A 23872-nucleotide genomic window follows, 5' to 3' on the forward strand; every position below is an offset into this window, starting at 1 on the left:
TAGGTTTTCACCTGCACTGCCTGGGTGGTAATCTGATGGAGTGAATGACCAGTTCTTTAGAGATTGATTTTCATTCCATTGATTTCAAGATTCAAATCTATCTCACTGTCTCTTTAGCAGCACATAAACTTCCTTCTTTTCTATCAAATATATATTTTTCTTTCCTTTGCCATTACTGTATCAAATAATCAGAAATTCTGTTTATCTCAAATAAGTTAATAGATCAGAATTTGCTGCCAAAATAATGGTGAGGCGAATAGCCCTTGTCATTATTTATATGTAAATAGTACAGCAATTTCAGCAGAGGAGCCGAAGCACGGTTAAATGTGAATATCCAAAAATTGCTGTCTGAGTTGCGCTGCTCAGCTATTAGCTTCATGAGAAACAACATCTCGCTGTCTGCCTCATCACTCAAATGCATTGAATGGTGTGAAATTGCTGTATTTGCATGGCAGATACAAACTAAACTCACCACAAAAAGTTAAGTCATCATTTCAAGTCTAAGTACCTTTTATCAACATGATAAGTGTTAACTACTGTCAGTCAACCTCTTTGGCACTGAAAATTAACTATTACAAGTGCGGACTCTCATTCCTTCGATTCCTTCAAGTTTTAATTGTTGTTTGAGATTTATTTTTAAGTAACATTTAAATTGTAAACACTTTTTTTCTAACTTTTCCTTTCTGTTTCTTATTTCTCTCTCAATCCTACCTTTCTTTCCCTCTCTATTTATCTTTCTATACATGATTTGACATTGAATTCACCCACTCTAATTTACACTTCCTAAAGGAATGCCCTCCACACCAAAACTGACCCACCACCAAACATGATGACAAGGAATAAATGAAGTTGAGGCATAAATGTATAGGACAGTTTGTGTTACTGCAAATTCACACTGTAGTACTTATCTACCTGTTTATAATTCGAACAGCATCAGTCACAATTTAGGCAGCATACTTTAGATGGTCAGAATATAAAAAAGTGACCTTAAAGGTTTGCACCAGATTAAATACAACTCTGTTTTAGCAGCTGAACATTTTAACTATGTTTCAGATTCCTGACTACCCATGAACAGAGGCATGGGAAGTCAGCTAGCATACACATATATTTTAAAGTAATTCTTCCAAGTCAGTATACTTGGTGATGCTGTCAGAACTCATTTAAACAAAAATATTTTGAATTCAACAGAACAAAACAAAGCTTGCAGTTCTTTATAATTGGATATTTATTGACTTTAAGGAACTCTGTATAATTAAATATCTTTAACCCCCCCCCCACCGATAATTCAAACATATGCTATCCACAAATGCAATTTTACATTTTAAGCAGTTGCTTGATATTTCACCTGCAGAGTATGTTGTCAGATATCTCAAATAAATCCTCTTGCTTTATAATAACAACAATATAACATCTTTACTATTAAAAACATGCTAAGGCTCTTCACAGATAGGTGCTGGGAAAGGAGAGACTAGGAGGGGTGACTGAAACTTGCTCGAAGTGATGGGCTTTGAACAATTACTTTAAAGGAGAAGAGACAGAGAGGTTTAGAGGACCTGCTTAGAGGTGAAGAAAACAATACTTTTAACTATAAGCGAGTTGGCCGTGACAGCGTGGGGAATGGGTCAGGTGAAGATGCATTATCTGTTGCACAACATTATGCAAATGGTTCTCAAACTTTTCATTACACTTTTTTCTTTATCAATTTTGTCCTCCACCCCCTCACCCCCAGTGGTATCGAATCCTTGATTTGCTGTTTGTTTTGTATGATTAGGTCGCTTTTCAACACCTCACCCGAGTGACCATTCCTCGCCTGCGAGCCTTGTCTCTGAATGTTAAGCCATTCAACTGCAAGGAGCTTCCCAGGCAAGCTTAATCCTCCCTTCCCCTGGCATCCTTGCATGTGTACTTTCATCAGTGAGTTCTGTACAGCGACGTGGAGCTGGAACCCTGGTGGATTTTCCTTTCTCTAACCTTCGTGAGCTAATTGTTGCACCTCAAACACTCCCCTCGCTCAGTAGAAACTTGGAACACATCTGGGATTTTCCTGGGCTGTGTGCCTCAAGTATTCATGGGTTTAACCAACAAAGTCAATGTTCCCCCCGCTCCCCCCCACCACACACAAACACACACACACACAAGCACACCCAGCCTGAGTCTTAAATTTGCTTTTGATCTCAACTTGGCAACACATGGTAACACAAGTAACAGAAGATGTACATAGAAACAGACAATAGGCGCAGGAGTAGGCCATTCGGCCCTTCGAGCCTGCACCACCATTCAATATGATCATGGCTGATCATGCAACTTCAGTATCCCATTCCTGCTTTCTCGCCATACCCTTTGATCCCTTTAGCAGTAAGGGCCACATTTAACTCCCTTTTGAATATATCTAATGAACCGGCCTCAACAACTTTCTGTGGTAGAGAATTCCACAGGTTCACAATTCTCTGAGTGAAGAAATTTCTCCTCATCTCGGTCCTAAATGGCTTACCCCTTATCCTTAGACTGTGACCCCTGTTTCTGGACTTCCCCAACAGCGGGAATATTCTTCCTGCATCCAACCTGTCCAATCCCGTCAGAATTTTATATGTTTCTGTGAGATCCCCTCTCATCCTTCTAAATTCCAGAGAATATAAGCCTAGTCGATCCAGTCTTTCTTCATATGTCAGTCCTGCCTGGTGAACCTTCGTTGCACTCCCTCAATAGCAAGAATGTCCTTCCTCAGATTAGGAGACCAAAACTGCACACAATATTCAAGATGTGGCCTCATCAAGGCCCTGTACAACTGCAGTAAGACCTCCCTGCTCCTATACTCAAATCCTCTCGCTATGAAGTTTCAGAATTCACCCAAACTGGCTCAGATTACCATATCTAGGATATTTTGTTTTTACTCTATTGGCATCATCTGTCACAGTTTTGGCCACATCTTTGCTGACAACTATCATCTGTAAACAAGTACGTGAATTTTTTAAGATGAAAGAATTCAGGACTAATTTTGCAGTTGTTGGGCTGAGTCCAGCCGTGTGGAATGTGTAATCACAGGCTGGAAAATTGGGCAAGTAACCTCTTTGCTCGTTCCTGACTCAATTCACGATGAGAGCAATTTTCCGTCAGAGTATGGATTGTGCACTAACCTGGCTCATCCCTTTAGTGCCACTGCTTGGAAACTTCATAGAATGCTTTATTAAGAGTATTAGATCTTTTGAAATGCTCACAATGCCCTCTCCTGCTCTCACTGTTTTGGGTCTAGAAAGAGTATCCTGAGATTCTGTGCTTCATCAACCACCCGCATGTTTAAGGTATGGAATCCCGTCCAGTTAATGTAGACTAGTAAATTTTTTTTTAAAGTACCCCTATCTACAATGTGTCTTTAGCTGAATGCGCCTTACACTGTTGGCAATCCTGCAACAGTGTTGATCTTCTCCTACCTTACTCATAATTGAGAAATAATTGAAGCATGTAGCATGCACCAAGAAAACTTCAATCATTTTCTGAATCAAAGTGCACATTGTGCTCTGAACAGTGTAGGTACTGGTGGCAAAAAAAGGTGTGATTTTTCTACTCAATCTGCACCTCCTCACACACCATTTTTCTGAGAAACCAAAGTTATTCATCCATAGTTTCTATTTTCATCTTTTCTGTTGCTGAATGAGTTGCATTTCATTTCCTCCTTCCGACAGAACAATTGCTGTACTAGGTGCAGTGAAAGACATATTACACAATGGCAAAACTGCACCAACAAAGATTCTGTGCACTTTAATATCAACGAGAGCAGGTTTGAATTTTACACAAGGCGAATGCTGGGCGATCTTGCTAGCTCCAGATTAGACTGGTTCCAGCCTTTAATAAATGGCAAATTCTAAAACTGCAGATAGATTTTTCTGCCTGGTTTAACGTGCAGTGGACTGTTCAAACAGGCAAAACTCAGTTTTTTACCCACCTTCCAATTCCCGGCCAGAGAAAAGAGGCAGCAACTTAACCAACAGCTGGGAAATCATCCCTTTAACTTTTTCTTAATTTCTCTAGTAAAACCTTCACTCGAACTGTAACCTGATTTTCTCACATAAGTAACTTCAAATCTATTATGTATGTAGCTCATTATTGCATTTTAAATGTAATCATTTACACACTTAAGGGACGATTATTTCCTTCAAAGTTTCTTGGTGCAATTAATATAGAAATTGTTTGTTTCAACGGTATGTGTAACATTAATGAAATATCTACTAAAATGTAATTTGGGATATTAGTTCATCCTACATGTCAATCGAGTGGAACTGAAACTTTTATCTAAATCCAATATAAAAAATAATTGAATATTAAATGTTAACCGGTAATTCCAGGTTGGATGCATTAGGTGGAATACCATGAATGGACATATAGTAGTATCTTCATTAGAAAAAATAGTGGAATCGACTTATTGCTCACATTGAGTTTATTTTCATCAGCAGAAAAATGTGATCAACAACAAACACAACTTGTATTTATATAGCATCTTTAATGCAGTAAAATATCCCAAGGTGCTTCGCAAGAGCATTACTAAACAAAATTTGACACTGAGCAGCATAAGGAAATATTAGGGAAGATGACTGAAAGCTTGGTCAAAAGAGAGAGGTTTAAAGGAGCATCTTAAAGGAGGAAAGAATGGTAGAGAGGCGGAGAATAGAGAGGGAATTCCAGAGCTTAGGATCTTAGAAACTGAAGGCAGTAAGCAATGGTGGAACGAATAAATCGGGGTTGCTCAAGAGGTCAGAATTAGAGGAGCGCAGATATCTCGGAGGGTTGTGTGTTTGGAGGCCATTATAGATATTATGACAAAAAAATCTCCTGTACTTTGGCAAATTCCAAAATAAATTAATGCCGTTGAGGTTTATTGAGAGATATGGGGTTTTAATTAAAACATATGCCAAGCAATGATGGTGTAATAATCCAGAATCCCTGAGGGGACCAAGATGTCTCAAAATAAAATAGCTTTGAGTTTTCTTTTCTTGTACATTCTGCATTTGGACATTGTTACATACAAGATCCTGCTGACGTCCTTACCCCAGTATTTTGAATTGAATAAAGTTTATTCAGTCCACATGTGCATATCAATCATTAAGTTCTGTAAACTAAAGAAAGAGAAATAATTTTCATTTACGTAGTGTCTTTCACATCCTCAAGAAATCCCAAAGCGCTTCAATGACAATTATATGCTTTTGAATATGTTATGTAGAGAAACACAACAACCAATTTAAGCATAGCCAGGTCCCAGAAACATCTGGTGATAATAGTTAAGGGAAGAATCTTGGCTAAGGCACTGGGAGAATGCCTCTGCTCTACTTCAAATAGTGAAATAGGATTTTTTGCATACATCTGAACAAGCAGTCGGGGCTATTGAGAAGCAATTCCCAAAACATGAAAATGAATTTGTATAAATATCACATATTACTCAGTTACAATTCATATATTAAACTGCTGAAGAAGTGTCATAAATCATTTTACCAGTGAACAGATCAACCCTTTTCCTTTTTTTCATCAATTTTCTCCTCTTCTGCAGACAATGGCCTCGAAATCCTGCTCCTCTGCTTCCTGCGGGTGCTCGACAGAAAAAGGTAGAAAAGATGCGCACTTACCTTATCCTGCTGCACCCACCAGCGATCCCGGTCCTGAGGCCTCCACTCACTGCGCATCGGAGCACGTGCATGTCGGGTCATCCGTAAGCTGAAGCTAGAGTCACATGGCTCTGGGCAGCCAATCCAGGTAAAGTATTTTCTCATTCATAATAATGGGATCTCCGTAAATAGAAGTTCTTATTATTATGATTGAGAAATATCCCCCAAACACCCAAACACAAATAAAAGATAGACAAAATACACCACTAATTTAAGATGAATTTAAATTAAAGTTATTAATGTCTTATAAAAAATATATATTTTTCCGATTTCTTTAAAGTATTTTTAATTCTGGTTTAAAATAAACTTACCTTGGTGGGCAGGGTTTTTAACATTAAAATGTGTTTTTTAAATTTTATTTTACTATGTTTTTGTATGTATTAAAATCCTTACGCCTGTAAAAGTAGGTTATGCGCCTGCTTTTATCAGGCGCAAGAGTTTTCAGGACATCCGCTGGGCAAGATATGGGTAAATACCACAAGCTTGCCCATGCGAATGTCCTGGCTATGGGGTTATAGACAATCTGTCAAGCCAAAGCTTGACAGATCGGAAAAGCCGGTTTTCACGCATGCGCATTGTGCGCTGAAAACTGGCTTTTGCGAGGCCTCCCCGGGCCTGTACACACTCCATACAGAACCGGGGAGGCCGGGATATCTAGACCATTAGTATAAATTGACAATGGGTCCAACTTGATAAACAAGTGTAAATGGGTTGAATCAATTCTGAGATCCATAATGTCAAAATTGTGCATTGTGTGCATTTCCAATGATGGTGAGAACAGGGAGGGATGGGGCGGTGGGGGTGGGGGGGGGGGTGGGGTGGCGGGGGGATGGGCAGAGAAACCTGAAGACTCCACATCTGGTTGTACTTTCCCTCACCTTCGCCACCCTAATCGCCCTAATGGTGAAGGTATTTCCCTGATCACCAAATCTTACTTTGGGCTCCCCATTACTTCCACTTTGAGCACCTCGCCATGAATGCCTGAAACAGTTTCATTAGAATATTACAATATAGATTTAATGTCCTGCAGGGCACGGAACCGAACTTGCACTGGGCATCCAGAGGTGATGAGGAACCAGCTGTGCCTGAAAGTTTGTTTCAAGGCCTCGTAAGAAAATTAATTTGACAGTTCCCTCAGCATTTCAGCACTCTTGTTGTCATGTATATAACCAGCATACTACTGTAACCCTGATACAATTGTAACCCTCATGTAACCACTACATACTGTACATACTTACTAGAAATGCACACCTTGACCACAGAGGGGTGTACTTGTGGGAGACACTCCTTACCTGGAGATTCAGGTATATAAGGGGAGGTCCCTCGCAGGGCCAGCACTCCTTGGTCCAGGTAATAAAGGTGAAGGTCACAGAGTGACTGTGTCTGCAGTACGTGCCTCGTGTGATTATGTTTAAGAGTCAAGGACTCAACACCTGGCGACGGGTATCGGGAATTACTGAAGCTCAGAGGAACGTTACTGTGTGGGTGAAGACTGGGACAATTTTGTGGAGAGACTTCAGCAGACCTTTGTCACAAAGGATTGGCTGGGAGAGGATGTGGCTGACAAGGGGAGGGCGCATCTACTAACAAGCTGCGGGACAAAAATGTATGCGCTGATGAAGGACCTGCTCGCACCCCACAAACCGGCCGACAAGTCTTTTGAAAAGCTCAGCCAGCTGATCAGCGAACACTTAAAACCGGCGAGCAGCATACACATGGCCCGGCACCGGTTCTACACACACCGATGTCGGGAAGGGCAAAACATCTCGGACTTCTTGGCAGACTTGCGGCACTTGGCCAGCCTCTGTAAGTTCTCAGATGCCTGCAGGGGGGAGATGTGAAGGGATTTTTTCATTGAGGGCATTAGCCATGCCGGGATCTTCAGGAAGCTCATAGAGACTAAGGAATTAACTCTAGAAGGGGCAGCATTGATAGCTCAAACTTTCATAGCTGGGGAGGAAGAGACCAAGCTAATTTACGCAAGTAGTCCTGGGTCCAACGTGGCGGCGGACCAAAGAATTAACGTGATAAACGCGGCTGTCCCTCATTCACCCAACCCTGGCAGACATTGTTGAGGGCAAGTGCCAGTCCCAAACTGAGTGCCACAATCGTAACTCCAGGGAGAGGTGTATAGAAATGGATGATCCTGTATTTGTACTTAACCATGGATTGGGACCCAAGTGGCTGGAGGGCACCGTAATTGGTAAAGAGGGAAACAGGGTCATAGTGGTCAGACTCAATAATGGACAGATACGGGGTGATGCGTATAACTACTTTTGTGCCCTTGAACGTTCCGACACCGGGTTGAAACAGTGACCCGAATTTGTGTAGTATCTGTGAGCATGAGCTTCGCTCCACAGATGAAATGGCGTGCACATCCCCTCATTTCCAGTTCATCTCAGTTAGCCAGCTCATTCCCAAAAGCGCGGGGCCATTTCCCGGAACAATCCAGAGTGGCAGCCGGTTCTGTGACCCATTGTCTGTTACCACCACGTTTGCACTGCCTAGCACTGGAATGATCTCTTGGGTGTACATCCGTAGCTGCATATTAATTTGTTCCAGTTTGGGCCTGCTAGCTCTGTGTGGCCATAGTTTTTCAAATCATGAGGGACTGGCTAGCTCCCATGTCCAGCTCCATGTGCACCGGGATGCCATTCAATACCATTTCATCATCATGGGTGGTGTTTTGGTGTATGAATTGTGGATGTCAGCCACATGAACCCGCTGAACTTCAGCATCCATGGCTTTACCCCAGGCATTGTCCTGCACTGCAAGCCCCTCGCCTGATTCCTCTGTTTCATTGATTAGCCTCGCTACCGACTGTTTGCAAACCCTAGCCAAATGTCCTCTGGCATTACAATTCCTACAGAAGAACTGCTGAAATTTGCAGCTTTTCACATAATGTCTGCCCCCGCATCTCCAGCATTGGCTGAGATCGTTGTTCACAAAAGGACTGTTAGCAGACATTCCTCTCTGATTGTTCCCTTGGTTGTTTCTAAACACTCTGATGGTGGGTGTTAATGGTCCCCTTGATGGCTTGAATTGCCGCTCCCCTCTCCATTGTCCCTGTCGGCGGCCCACCTTAGAGTCAGTTTCAGCTTGGAAAGTTACAAAATGCCTTTGTCTGACTGCTGCAGTTTCAAAATGCCTTTGCCTGACTGCGAGATCTTGAGCCGTGTTTATCACGTAAATAGAGAGTGAACTGGATAGGCTGCTCAGAGAGGTCATAATTTCGCCCGTTGAATTCAGTGACTGGGCAAGTCCCATTGTTTCTGTCCTTAAAGCAGATGGCTCGGTTAGGATCTGCGGTGACTACAAAGCCACCATCAACCGGGTGTTCCTGCAGGACCAATACCCGCTCCCGAGGGCGGAGGACCTTTTTGCCACGTTGGCAGGTGGCAAGCTGTTCACTAAGTTGGACCTCACTTCAGCCTATATGACACAGGAACTGGCTGAAGAATCCAAGCTTCTGACCACCATCACGGCGCACAAGGGTTTATTAATCTATATCAGGTGTCCTTTTGGCATCCGTTCGGCGGCCGCCACCTTTCAGAGGAACATTGAAAGATTGCTGAAATCCATTCCCGGCACAATCGTATTCCAGGGCGACATCCTAATAACAGGTAGAGACACCGAGGAACACCTTCATAACCTGGAGGAGGTGCTACGCCGACTGGACCGGGTAGGCCTATGGCTGAAGAAGGCCAAGTGTGTGTTTTTGGCCCCAGAGGTCGAGTTTTTGGGCAGGAGGGTTGTCGCAGGCGGGATCCGGCCTACCGAATCCAAAACTGAGGTGATCCGTCGTGCGCCCCGGCCCGGCAACACATCGGAGTTGCGATCGTTCCTGGGACGTTTGAACTATTTCGGGAACTTCCTGCCGAACTTAACCACATTGTTTGAGCCGTTATACATGTTCCTATGTAAGGGTTGCGAATGGTTTTGTGGGGACTGTCAAGAACGGGCTTTCAACAGGGCGCGGAATCTGCTTTGTTCTAACAAACTGTTAACGTTGTATGACCCCTGTAAAAAACTAGTTTTAACATGCGATGCGTCATCATACGGGGTTGGGTTTGTGTTGCAGCAGGGTAATGGAGACGGACAACTCCAACCGGTGGCTTATGCCTCCAGGTCGCTCTCCCAGGCAGAGTGTGGGTACGGCATGGTCGAAAAGGAAGCACTCGCTTGCGTTTATGGTGTGAAAAAAATGCACCAATACCTTTTCGGCAGACCGTTCAAGTTAGAAACAGACCACAAGCCGTTAACTTCTCTGTTGTCCGACAGCAAGGCATTCAATGCCAATGCGTCAGCTCGCATACAGCGATGGGCTCTCATGCTGGCTGCGTATGACTACACCATAAGGCACCAGCCAGGCACCGAAAACTGCGCTGACATGCTCAGCAGGCTTTCCCTTGCCACCACCAAGGGGGCGGCAGAGCAAAGCGCTGAGATGGTCATAGCCGTTGAGACTTTTAACACCGCAGGCTCCCCCATCACAGCCCGCCAGATCAAACTCTGGACCAACAGGGACCCCCTCCTATCCATGATAAAGAAATGTGTCGTGAGCGTGCCTCGAGGAGGTCAGACCGTTTCAGAGACGGATGGATGAACTCTCCATCCAAGCCGAATGCCTGCTATTGGGCAGCCGAGTGGTCATGTCCCAGAAGGGGAGGAAAGCATTCATCAGGGAACTCCACAGCGAGCACCCAGGCATCGTGTTAATGAAGGCCATTGCCCGGTCACATGTATGGTGGCTGGGGATTGACTCAAACCTGGAACACTGGGTTCGCAGGTGCACGACATGTGCCCAGCTGGGCAACGCTGCCAGGAAGGCCCCGCTCAGCCCGTGGCCCTGGCCCACCAAGCCTTGGTCACACATTCACGTGGACTATGCAGGCCTGTTCATGGGAAAAATGTTCTTGATAATTGTCGATGCATACTCGAAATGTATCAAGTGCATCATATTAAACTCGTGCATGACATCTATCATCGTGGAGAGCCTGCACACGGTTTTCGCGACCCAGGGCTTACCGGTCATTCTGGTCAGCGACAATGGTCCGTGTTTCACCAGCCATGAATTCCAGGAGTTTATGTCGGGTAATAGCATCAAACATGTCCGGACGACGCCGTTCAAGCCGGCTTCCAATGGCCAGGCGGAACGTGCGGTCCAAGTCATAAAGCAAGGCATGCTCCGCATCCAAGGACCCTCTCTGCAGTACCGCCTATCGCGCCTCCTGCTGGCCTATAGGTCCTGGCCGCACTCGCTCACGGGAGTTCTCCTCATGAAACGTACACTTAAAACGCGGCTGTCCCTCATCCACCCAATCCTGGCAGACATTGTTGAGGGCAAGCGCCAGTCCCAAACCAAGTGCCATGATCGTAACTCAAGAGAGAGGTGTATAGAAATGGATGTTCCGGTATTTGTACTTAACCATGGCTGGAGTGCACCGTAATTGGTAAAGAGGGAAACAGGGTCATAGTGGTCAGACTCAATAATGGGCAGATATGCCGCAAACACTTGGACCAAGTAAAGAAAAGGTTCAGCATAGACACCGATGAACATGAAGAAGAGCATGAGATGTCAACCACACCAGTGGACGAGCAACGAGGACAATCACCAGCATGCACAGTCCCTGTGGCCAGCCCAGACAGACCGGAATCACCTCAGGTGACAGAAATGCATACCAAGGCTCAGCCACCAGAGCCACAACTGCGGCGCTCCACGTGAAAGCGTCGCCCACCTGATAGACTTAACCTTTGAGTCAAAAAGACGTGAGGGGGGAGGTGATGTCATGTATGTAACCAGCATACTACTGTAACCCTGATACAATTGTAACCCTCATGTAACCACTACATACTTACTAGAAATGCACACCTTGACCACAGTGGGTGTACTTGTGGGAGACACTCCTTACCTGGAGATTCAGGTATATAAGGGGAGGTCCCTCACAGGGCCAGCACTCTTTGGTCCAGGTAATAAAGGTGAAGGTCACAGAGTGACTGTGTCTGCAGTATGTGCCTCGTGTGATTATGTTTAAGAGTTAAGGACTCAACACTTGTCATTATTTGTTTTCTTTGCTAGAGTTCTGCTAGAGCACAAGAGTGTTGTGGAACCTTGGTAGCAACTGCCGTGTGGCCTCCTTTTTATATCCTATCCTCCCTTACTGCCATAAAAATAGTGTTCCCAATGTAACTCTCCCCATATCTGAGCCATTTTGCAGGGTAGCATCGTTGGTGTTGTGAGCCCACCCACTAATGTCTGAAAATGTTTTTGTTGCAAATATTTCTTTCCGTTTTCGTTTATGAAAAATATGCTGCTAGATTGAGTTTCTCTGGGTGTAAGCCTGAGGTATAAAAGAAATGAAAATATACCATATTATTCTGGAAATTGGCTTCCTTCTAGATTGCATCAAATTTTTTATTGTAGATCCTGCTTTTCATATTGAAAATATGGATGAGGTAAAGTGAATAAATATCCAGATTCGAGGGCAACTGACCAAATTTTAGAACATCCATCTGAATAATGCAATAAATCAATAATTCCTCAGTCAAAAATATCAAAGAAATACCATTTTAAAGTGAATGGCTATATTTACCCATTGATGGCTTTTTGAAACATCCTCCTTCATATCAACATTCTCTTCCAGGTACAATCATTTAATCTTCCCCACCACATTAAAGATTACCATTATATTCAAAGGGCATAATGTTCAGAAAAATGTATTTAGCAAAACATATAGCATGGAGAAGAGCTGAACATTTTCATCCCATGGAAGTGGCAGGATGATGTTTCTTGAATCATTCAATACACAGTGCTCATTTAAAACAAAGATGAGGGACTGGAAGTTCCAGGGCCCCACCCACATGGTGTGGGGTGACCCGTGAGACAGCGGGAAACCCGGAAGTTCAGGTTACCCGACAAGCGGTTGCTATTTAACTCTGCAGCATGTATGCGAGGGAAAGGACGGGTTCCTCTCCCGGACGTCAGTCTGATTGACAAGCTGGCTTCCATTCGGGTGGGAAATGCTGACCAGGAGGCCACAGGACCTGGTAGGTGCTAGGCCCAGGTTGGGGGTGGTGTAAGTCCGGGGGGTGGGTGGTGGCTTCCATCCTCTGGGGGTGGGGGGCGCAGGTGCCCGATCCTTGACCTTGGCGCTAAGTTGGATCCAGGCCCAGGTGGGGGGGGTCTGAACCCCAACCCCAGGAAGGGGCAGGCTCATGGTGGGGGATTGGGGAGCCGTGAGGAAGCACTCCTGGTCCACCCGGCCCACAAGGATTGCAGCCTGAGGCTGAGGTCGCCTCGTTGCAGCTACCAGGAATCCCGAGCCCCGGGATCCTTGGCCGCCTGCAGTAAAATCTGCAAAGCAGGTTAAAGCACAGGCTGCAGGCCTCATTATACTATTTAAATTGCCAACCCACTTCCTGGCAGGAGATGGAATCTGAATGTACTAGTGTTTTACTCGTGTTTTATGCAATTCAAGCATAACCTCCTTGCTCTTATATTCTATGCCTCAACTAATAAGGAAAGGAAAGTATCCTGTTTGACTTCTTAACCACCTTATCTACCTGGTCTGCTACCTTCAGGAATCTGTGGACATGCAGTCCAAGGTTCCTCTGCCCCTCTGTGTGATGTATTCAACTATCATTGTAACCCATGTATAAGCTGATCTAAGTTGTACACCTTGAGAACATTGACCACAAGGGGGTGAACTTGTGGGAGACACTCCTAACCTGGACTTTCAGGTATAAAAGGGAAAGCTCCACCCACCTTCATCACTTGAGGTCTTGGTAATAAATGTAACTGGTCACAGAGTGACCTTCTCTCAAGTATGGGCCTCGTGTGCATTTATACTATATAGTAAGGATATCTCACTCTGCACTTCTCAGTATCCTACCATTTATTGCGAATTCCCTTGCATTGTTAGCCCTACCCAAATGCATTACCTCACACGTCTCTAGGTTGAATTACATTTGTTAATTTTCTGCCCATCTGACAAGTCGATTGATATCTCACTGCACTTTCTTCCTCATATTCTACAATGTATGCCTTTACAGAATGAAACTCTTATACTACTTTGCAGCTAAAAAACACGCCAACAAATTTGCATACTGGATGTATTAACATGGCACCTAACACCCCAGTGCTATTTCTTCATTTTAAGCAGGGGCCTCACTCAGTCCCAGTGGTCATTTGAAGGAGCACACAGGACAAACTGGGTGCAGTCAATGAAGCCCTGGACTTGCGAGGGAGCCTGTAATCTGTACAGACACGGGAACGTTATCCTGCTGCTTCCAGTTGCCGTGGGGAAATTGATGGCATGTTTGCTTTTGGACATCCAGCCATCTCCTTAATGTAGGCTTGAACTGCAAATGGACTGATGATACTGATTCACCGTGACAGTCTAGAAGGTGTGAAGGCAAAGAAGTTGAGGGCCAGAATACCCTGACAGCAACTGGCAATGCTATACCAGTTGTCCAACAGAATGAACAGCAGTTGGGTTCTACAATGGGCAAGCGAACTGTTCTGCCAGATTATCCCCCAGGTGGTGAGGGTGAAAAAATCTACTCCAATATCTCATTTCATCGTTTTAGCTGAGAGCAGGTACTACAAGAAACAGTCACCTCCTGACTTGTACTGCCCATGGTTTGTGGGTGGTTTCAGGAACTGGGTATAGCTGAAAATGAGGTTGGCGTCTTAACTGTATCATTGGGCCCTATTTTGCATACATCAGTTATATCCCTTCTTGTTTCTGGTGGGATCTCTGTCCACCTAAATCGAAGTCCGCCCAAAATCAGAGTGGGTGGACCTTCACCAATGCCTATTTTCTATTCTATGACCTTGGGCCCGCTATCACCAACCCCCATCCATTTTTGGCATCCATTGGAAGATATGATGAGGGAATAATGCCCCCATATCTTGAAAGGGTATCTTCAGCAACCCAGGAGGACATGGGTTGTCGGGAATCAGGTCTGCGTCACACTATATGCAGGAAATAGCCTTATGTGCTTTACCTGTTCTGGGAATCAACAGAGACTTTGGCGTAACGTGGTACACTGCCTGTTTATGGGGCACGGATACCTGATGAAGGTGATAAATGGCCAGGCAGCGATGAAGCTCGCAGAGTGCGGTGACCGAGACACATTGGCAGCACCAGCAATTTGGATTCTGTCAACTCGCGCCAATAACATGTAAACCTTTGAGCAGGTTTCGTAGAATCGTAAAATGATGCGCACAGAAGGAGGTCATTCAGTCCATCATGCCTCTGCCAGCTCTTTGAAAGAGATATCTGATGTGACCCACTCCTCTTGCTCTTTCCTCATAGCCATGCAATTTTTTCCATTTCAAGTATTCCTGTTGCAAATCTGGTGAAGTTACGGTGTCGGAGCCCATTGTTTCCACACCGATCATGGACTCCTGGGATCCTGGAGACTTAGCAGATGAGGTGACGCACCTAGTGAGGACTACACTGTCTTTGTGAGTGAGCTGTAATGCTCACATGCAGAGCTCCTATCCTAGCAAGGATATTACGTTACATTTTGAGATCACATGGAAAGGATTGAGATACGATTATTTTAAAATGCATTTTTAATTTTTTTTGGTATTCAGATCAAGGCCAGGAATTTCCTCAGAGCTGCTCCCACTCTGAGACTGTAACTTCACCAGAAATGCGACAGAAACCCTTTTTACATGTGATAATAGGCTACCCACCGCACTTCCAACAAAGTTAAGGCAGTGGAATGGGAGCAGCTTCAAAGAAAATATCACCTAAGTTACAGAACTACAACTTTAACACTGTTATCTTCAACATTGACTTCCAAGGCAGTGAGCTATTCACTTGTAATACCTTGCAATAATTAGAGATGTTACTTCACGGAAAAACTAAATTATCTCTCATTGAGATTATAAGAACATAAGAACATAAGAAATAGGAACATGAGTAGGCCATACAGCCCCTCGAGCCTGCGCCACCAATCAATAAGATCATGGCTGATATGATCATGGACTCAGCTCCACTTCCCCACCTGCTCCCATAATACCTTATCCCTTATCATTTAAGAAACTGTCTATTTCTGTCTTACACTTATTCAATGTCCCAGCTTCCACAGCTCTCTGAGTCAGCAAATTCCACAGATTTACAACCCTCCAAGAGAAGAAATTTCTCCTCATCTCTGTTTTAAATGGGCGGCCCCTTATTCAAAGATCGTACACTCTAGTTCCAGTCTCCCCCATCAGTGGAAACATTCTCTCTGCATCCACCTTATCAAGCTTCCTCATAATCTTATACGTTTTGATAAGATCACCTCTCATTCTTCTGAATTCCAATGAGTAGAGGCCCAACCTACTCAACCTTTCCTCATAAGTCAACCTCTCATCTCCGGAATCAACCTAATGAACCTTCTCTGAACTGCCTCCAAAGCAAGTATATCCTTTCGTAAATGTGGAAAACAAAACTGCAGGCAGTATTCCAGGTGTGGCCTCACCAATTCCTTATATAGCTGTAGCAAGACTTCTCTGCTTTTATACTTCATCCCCTTTGCAATAAAGGCCAAGATACCATTGGCCTTCCTGATCACTTGCTGTACCTGCATTCTATCCTTTTGTGTTTAATGCACAAGTACCCCCAGGTCCCACTGTGGCACTTGGCAATCTTTCTCCATTTAAGTAATAACTTGCTCTTTGATATTTTCTGCCAACGTGCATGACCTCACACTTTCCAACATTATACTCCATCTGCCAAATTTTTGCCCACTCACTTAGCCTGTCTATGTGCTTTTGCAGATTTTTTGTGTCCTCCTCACACACTGCTTTTCCTCCCATCTTTCTATCATCAGCAAACTTGGTTACGTTACACTCAGTCCCTTATTCTAAGTCGTTAATATAGATTGTAAATAGTTGGGGTCCCAGCACTGTTCCCTGCGGCACCCCACTAGTTACTGGTTGACAACCAGGGAATGAACCATTTATCCCAACTCCCTGTTAGTTAGCCAATCCTTTATCCATGCTAATATATAACACCCAACCCCGTGAACTTTTATCTTGTGCAGTAACCTTTTATGTGGCACCTTGACAAATGCTTTCTGGAAATCCAAATATACCACATCTACTGGTTCCCCTTTAACCACCCTGTTCATTACATCCTCAAAGAACTCCAGAAAATTTGTCAAACATGATTTCCCCTTCATAAATCCATGCTGACTCTGTCTGACTGAATTTTGCTTTCCAAATGTCCTGCTACTGCTTCTTTAATAATGGACTCCAACATTTTCCCAACCACAGATGTTAGGCTAACTGGTCTATAGTTAGTATATATATATATATATATATTACACACTGTGGGCTCAATTTTCCCCAAAGCATTTTTTTGGCATATTGAATAGTTACGCCCGATTTTTTTGTGGTCCAGTACGCAAAAAAAAATGTGTTGTAAGTGTCCCTTTAGGATCTCTTCATTTTGGTGTGGCCTAACCCGCAAGGGGTGGAGCCTTGATCTGCGCCAAAAAGATTGGGCTGCCATGGTAACCTGTGAGTGCTCCTGCCTGCCGGAGATTTCTGTCAGTTCTCCTGTCCACCCCTAGCCCTCGCCGAGTGGCCTCCTGTTGCAAACTCTTAGTGCTCCTGCCTGCCAGTGAGTTCTGTCAGTTCACCTGCCCACCCTTAGCCCTGGAGGAGTGGCCTCCTGTTGCAAACTCTTAGTGCTCCTGCCTGCCAGTGAGTTCTGTCAGTTCACCTGCCCACCCTTAGCCCTGGAGGAGTGGCCTCCTGTTGCAAACTCTTAGTGCTCCTGCCTGCCAGTGAGTTCTGTCAGTTCACCTGCCCACCCTTAGCCCTGGAGGAGTGGCCTCCTGTTGCAAACTCTTAGTGCTCCTGCCTGCCAGTGAGTTCTGTCAGTTCACCTGCCCACCCTTAGCCCTGGACGAGTGGCCTCCCAATGCGATCGATCTCTTAGTGCTCCTGCCTGCCGGTGAGTACTGTCAGTTCTCATGCGTGCGTTCTGTGACATCTCCTGCCTGCTGGTGCGATCTCTGAGTTCTCCTGCCTGCCAGTGAGTTCTCCCACCCCGAACCCTGGCCGAGTGGCCTCCTGGTCCACTCCCCTGCCCCTAGCCCAGGCCGAGTGGTATCCTCCCTCCAAGTGAAAGGCTTCTCCTACACCCGCTCCCTCCCCCGCACCCCTTCTTCCTCCCCCCACCCACTCTTTCTCCACCCACCTCTCTCTTCCTCCCCCATATCTCTCTCCTCCTCTCTCTTACCTTTCCTGCTGCTGCTGTCTGGACATCTGCTGCACTTACCTGCGCCGATTTCCTTATCTGCGCCGATTTCTTTAACTCTCCGCAAGGGTTTTCTCAAGTGCACACATACAATGGCCTGAGTAGAAATGGAGTAACTATTAGCTGCCGAAAGTTGCCGAAATGGCCAGAACTGGCATAAGTGGCTGGTAATGCCCCCTTTTGAGAAAAACATCTCACCTAAAAAAAAGTAACATAGAAACATAGAAACATAGAAAATAGGTGCAGCAGTAGGCAATTCGGCCCTTCGAGCTGCACCACCATTCAATAAGATCATGGCTGATCATTCCCTCAGTATCCCTTTCCTGCTTTCTTTCCATAACCCTTGATCCCTTTACCCATAAGGGCCATATCTAACACCCTCTTGAATATATCCAATGAACTGGCATCAACAACTCTCTGCGGCAGGGAATTCGACAGGTTAACAACTATCTGAATGAAGAAGTTTCTCCTCATCTCAGTCCTAAATGGCCTACCCCTTATCCTAAGACTGTGTCCCCTGGTTCTGGACTTCCCCAACATCGGAAACATTCTACCCGCATCTAACCTGTCCCGTCCCATCAAAATCTTATATGTTTCTATGAGATCCCCTCTCATCCTTCTAAACTCCAGTATATAAAGGCCCAGTTGATCCAGTCTCTCCTCATATGTCAGTTCTGCCATCCCAGGAATCAGTCTGGTGAACCTTCGCTGCACTCCCTCAAATAGCAAGAACATTCTTCCTCATATTAGGAGACCAAAACTGAACACAATATTCCAGATGAAGCCTCACCAAGGCCTGTACAACTGCCATAAGACTTCCCTGCTCCTATACTCAAATCCCCTCGCTATGAAGGCCAACATACGATTTGCTTTCTTCACTACCTGTTGTACCTGTATGCCAACTTTCAATGACAGATGAACCATGACACCCAGGTCTCGTTGCACCTCCCCTTTTTCTGATCTGCTGCCATTCAGATAATATTCTGTCTTCTCATTTTTGCCCCCAAAGTCGATAACCTCACATTTATCCACATTATACTGCATCTGCCATGCATTTGCCCACTCACCTAACCTGTCCAAGTCACCCTGCAGCCTCTTAGCATCCTCCTCACAGCTCACACTGCCACCCAGCTTCATGTCATCTGCAAACTTGGAGATATTACACTCAATTCCTTCATCCAAATCATTAATGTATATTGTAAAATGCTGGGGTCCCAGCACTGAGCCCTACGGCACTCCACTAGTCACTGACTGCCATTCTGAAAAGGACCCGTTTATCCCAATTCTCTGTTTCCTGTCTGCCAACCAGTTCTCTATCCACGTCAGTATATTACCCCCGATACCATGTGCTTTGATTTTGCACACCAATCTCTTGTGTGAGACCTTGTCAAAAGCCTTTTGAAAGTCCAAATACACCACATCCACTGGTTCTCCCTTGTCCACTCTATTAGTTACATCATCAAAAAATTCCAGAAGATTTGTCAAGCATGATTTCCCCTTCAGAAATCCAAGCTGACTTGGACCGATCCTGTCCCTGCTTTCTAAATGCGCTGCTATTTCATCCTTAATAATTGATTCTAACATTTTCCCCACTACTGATGTCAGGCTAACCGGACTAGAATTACCCGCTTTCTCTCTCTCTCCCTTTTTAAAAAGTGGTGTTACATTAGCTACCCTCCAGTCCATAGGAACTGATCCAGAGTCGATAGACTGTTGGAAAATGATCACCAATGCATCTACTATTTCTAGGCCACTTCCTTAAGTACTCTGGGATGCAGACTATCAGGTCCCGGGGATTTATCGGCCTTCAATCCCATCAATTTCCCGAACACAATTTCCGCCTAATAAGGATTTCCTTCAGTTCCTCCTTCTCACTAGATCCCCGGTTCCCGAGTACTTCCGGAAGGTTATTTGTGCCTTCCTTCTTGAAGACAGACCAAAGTATTTGTTCAATTGGTCTGCCATTTATTTGTTCCCCATTACAATTTCAGCTGAATCAGACTGCAAGTCTGATTTGTCTTCACCAATCTTTTTCTCTTCACTTATCTATAGAAATTTTTACAGTCAGTTTTTATGTTCCCGGCAAGCTTCTTCTCGTACTCTATTTTACCCCTCTCAATTAAACCCATTGTCCTCCTCTGCTGAATTCTAAATTTCTCCCAGTCCTCAGGTTTGTTGCTTTTTCTAGCTAATTTATATGCCTCTTCCATGGATTTAACACTATCCTTAACTTCCCTTGTTAGCCACGGTTGAGCCACCTTCCCCATTTTATTTTTACTCCAGACAGGGATGTACAATTGTTGAAGTTCATCCATGTGATCTTTAAATGTTTGCCATTGCCTATCCACCGTCAACCCTTTAAGAATCATTTGCCATTCTATTCGAGCCAATTCACGCCTCAAACCATCAAAGTTACCTTTCCTTCAGTTCAGGACCCTAGTTTCTGAATTAACTGTGTCACTCTCCATCTTAATAAAGAATTCTACCATGATATGGTCACTCTTCGCCAAGGGGCCTCGCACAACAAGATTGCTAATTAGGCCTTTCTCATTACACATCACCCAGTCTAGGATGGCCAGCTCCCTAGTTGGTTCCTCGACATATTGGTCTAGAAAAACACCCCTAATACACTCCAGGAAATCCCCCTCCACCGCATTCCTACCAGTTTGGTTAGCCCAATCAATATGTAGATTAAAGTCACCCATGATAACTGCTGTACCTTTATTGCATGCATCCCTAATTTCTTGTTTGATGCTGTCCCCAACCTTACTACTACTGTTTGGTGGTCTGTACACAACTCCCACTAGTGTTTTCTGCGCCTTGGTATTCTGTAGCTCCACCCATACCGATTCCACTTCATCCAAGTTAATGTCCTTTCTTACTATTGCATTAATTTCCTCTTTAACCAGCAATGCCACCCCACCTCCTTTTCCTTTCTGTCTATCCTTCCTAAATGTTGAATACCCCTGGATATTGAGTTCTCAGCCTTCGTCACCCTGGAGCCATGGCTCCGTGCTGCCAATTATATCATAACCGTTAACTGCTATCTGCGCAGTTAATTCGCCCACCTTATTCTGAATACTCCTCGCATTGAGGCACAGAGCCTTCAGGCTTGTCTTTCTAACACACTTTGTCCCTTTAGAATTTTGGTGTCATGTGGCCCTTTTTGCTTTTTGCCTTAGGTTTCTCTGCCCTCCACTTTTACTTTTCTTCTTTCTATCTTTTGCTTCTGCCCCCATTCTACTTCCCTCTGTCTCCCTGGTTAGGTTCCCATCCCCCTGTCATATTAGTTTAACTCCTCCCCAAAAGCACTCGCAAACACTCCCCCGAGGACATTGGTTCCGGTCCTGCCCAGGTGCAGACCGTCCTGTTTTGTACTGGTCCCACCTCCCCCAGAACTGGTTCCAATGTCCCAGGAATTTGAATCCCTCCCTTCTGCACCACTCCTCAAGCCACATATTCATCTGAGCTATCCTGCGATTCCTACTCTGACTAGCACGTGGCACTGGTAGCAATCCTGAGATTACTACTTTTGAGGACCTACACTTTAATTTAGCTCATAGCTCCCTAAATTCGTCTTGTAGGACCTCATCCCCTTTTTTACTTATATCATTGGTACCTATATGCACCACGACAACTTGCTGTTCACCCTCCCTTTTCAGAATGCCCTGCACCCACTCCGAGACATCCTTGACCCTTGCACCAAGGAGGCAACATACCATCCTGGAGTCTCGGTTTTGGCCGCAGAAACGTCTATTTCCCTTACAATTGAATCCCCTATCACTATCGCTCTCCCACTCTTTTTCCTGCCCTCCTGTGCCGCAGAGCCATCTACGGTGCCATGAACTTGGCTGCTGCTGCCTTCCCCTGATGAGTCGTCCCCCTCAATAGTACCCAAAGCAGTGTATCTGTTTTGCAGGGGGATGACCTCAGGGGACCCCTGCACTACCGTCCTTGCACTGCTCTTCCTGTGGTCATCCATTCCCTATCTGGCTGTGTACCCTTTACCTGAGGTAAGACCAACTCACTAAACCTGCTATTCACGTCATTCTCAGCATCGTGGATGCTCCAGATTTCATCCATCCGCAGCTCCAGGGCCGCAACGCGGTCCATCAGGAGCTGCCGGTGGATACACTTCCCGCACACGTAGTCGTCAGGGACACCGGAAGCGTCCCTGACTTCCCATATAGTACAGGAGGAGCATATCACGTGTCCGAGCTGTCCTGCCATGACTTAACCTTAGATACACTTAAATTGGCAACAACAATGCTAAATGTTACTTGCTGATATAGAAAAGAAAAAGAAAAACTACTTACCAATCACCAGCCAATCACTTACCCCCTTGGCTGTGACATCACCTTTCGATTTCTTTCTATTTCTTTTTTGCCTTCTCTCCCCGCTGCAGCTGCACCGGCTCGCCTCTCCGACTCCCCAAACTCCTGCCTCTCTGACTGCTGCTGGGCCTTTATAGGCCTCTCCGACTCCCCAAACTCCCGCCTCTCCGACTGCCGCCGCCTCCCCTCTGCCGCTGGGCCTTTATAGGCCTCTCCGACTCCTCGAACTCCCGCTTCTCCGACTGCTGCCTCTCTGACTGCCGCCTCTCTGACTGCCGCTGGGCCTTTATAGGCCTCTCCAACTCCTCGAACTCCTGCCTCTCCGACTGCCGCTGCCTCTCCTCTGCCGCTGGGCCTTTGTAGGCCTCACCAATTAAGTGAGTTACGCTGGTGCAAATTGATTGGGGAAACTGGGGATTTTTATGTTCGGCCAGAAAAAGCAGCCTACTCCAAAAAAACGGAGCAACTCCTGGGGAAAATTGAGCCCAATGATAGGAACAGAATATAGAATGTATTCCATTCATGAGTAAGACATTAATAACTCAGTTGTAACCTTGTCACTTGGCAATTGATTGGACTCTGTAAATATTTGTCCCTTTGATTGAATGCTTAGAAAGCTAATTGCAATTCAAAAATTGCAGAGTAGAGAGGCTTTGTAGAAAAAATATCAAACATATTTTTTATTGGTCTGAATCAACTATAATCCATCTGAATTTCCCAATGGTCATGATCTCACAAAAGTCAGACAGAGAAGATGACATTTATTATATTGAATTTGACAGCACTATAGACACTTTCCACTTCTCTCTCAATTTTACTAACGCTGCAATTAGCCATCCCTCCTCTGTACCATTGTCTTTTGTACCAAGGGTGTGTTTGAAAGCGAAGCGGGTATTAATCGGCTTGGAATTTAACAGGTCTAGTTACTGCAGTGCTACAATCAACCAAGCATGTTCAGTGCTGAACTATATAACCAAAACAACAGAGTTCAAATTGTTGTATGTCATGCTAAGTCTATACAGTGCTCTGGTTAATCCACACTTTGAGTACAGTTTCCTGTTCATCAGCACATGAAGTTCAAGTCACAGTGGTGGTTCAGCCAAAGTTCACAAGGATGATCTCTAATATCAGAGGGCTGATTTATGAGATTAGATTGGAAAAATTGGGATATTCACCCCAAAAAGCGATACGTGAAAGTTAACTTCAGAGAGTTATTTAAGACAGTGAACAGAATAGAAAAAGTAAATCTGGAACTTTACTTCAAGTTAATGCATGGTAGTAAGAAAATGGACAGCAAAAGGTAAATTTAGATCTCATGTCAGAACACATAAAGATTATCAAAACAGAGCAAAATATTCCAAATAAGATCCCTAAGAACCCGAGGGTCACTTAAGAAACATATACATGGGGGGAATTTTGCTGGGGGTTAGCAGGTGGAATCGATGGCCGGTTAGGCGGGAAAGAGTTTTTTTCCCCCCAGTGGGTCGGGATCCCGCTGTCAACCCACCACTGCGCGCCTTTCCCAGATGTCGGGTTTGTCAGCACTGAGCAGACCCGACACGCAGCGGAGGCAATTCAGGTCATAATGACTTTGTTAACAAAGGATTAAGAACTATTTTCA

The sequence above is a fragment of the Pristiophorus japonicus genome, chromosome 6, assembly GCF_044704955.1.
Source record: "Pristiophorus japonicus isolate sPriJap1 chromosome 6, sPriJap1.hap1, whole genome shotgun sequence".
In the NCBI taxonomy this organism is placed as follows: Eukaryota; Metazoa; Chordata; class Chondrichthyes; family Pristiophoridae; genus Pristiophorus; species Pristiophorus japonicus.